This window comes from Mandrillus leucophaeus, unplaced genomic scaffold (assembly GCF_000951045.1).
Source record: "Mandrillus leucophaeus isolate KB7577 unplaced genomic scaffold, Mleu.le_1.0 Scaffold693, whole genome shotgun sequence".
NCBI lineage: Eukaryota > Metazoa > Chordata > Mammalia > Primates > Cercopithecidae > Mandrillus > Mandrillus leucophaeus.
The window spans coordinates 1,236,349-1,236,952 of record NW_012107508.1 but is presented as its reverse complement, the minus strand read 5'-3'; positions in this window follow the sequence as shown (position 1 = coordinate 1,236,952).

The window sequence follows — 604 nt, the reverse complement described above, 5'->3', positions numbered from 1 at the left end:
AGCATGATTTATAATCCTTTGGGTATATACCCAGTAATGGGATGGCTGGATCAAATGGTATTTCTAGTTCTAGATCCTTGAGGAATCGCCACACCATCTTCCACAATGGTTGAACAAGTTTACAGTCCCACAAACAGTACAAAAGTGTTCCTATTTCTCCACATCCTCTCCAGCACCTGTTGTTTCCTGACTTTTTAATGTCGCCATTCTAACTGGTGTGAGATGGTATCTCATTGTGGCTTTGATTTGCATTTTTCTGACGGCCAGTGATGATGAACATTTTTTCATGTGTCTGCTGGCTGCATAAATGTCTTCTTTTGAGAAGTGTCTGTTCATATCCTTTGCTTACTTTTTGATGGGGTTGTTTGATTTTTTTCTTGTGAATTTGTTTGAGTTCTTTGTAGATTCTGGATATTAGCCCTTGGTCAGATGGGTAGATTGCAAAAATTTTCTCCCATTCTATAGGCTGCCTGTTCACTCTGATGGTAGTTTCTCTGCTGTGCAGAAGCTCTTTAGTTTAATTAGATCCCATTTTTCAGTTTTGGCTTTTGTTGCCATTGCTTTTGGTGCCATTGCTTTTGGTGTTTTAGACATGAAGTCCTTG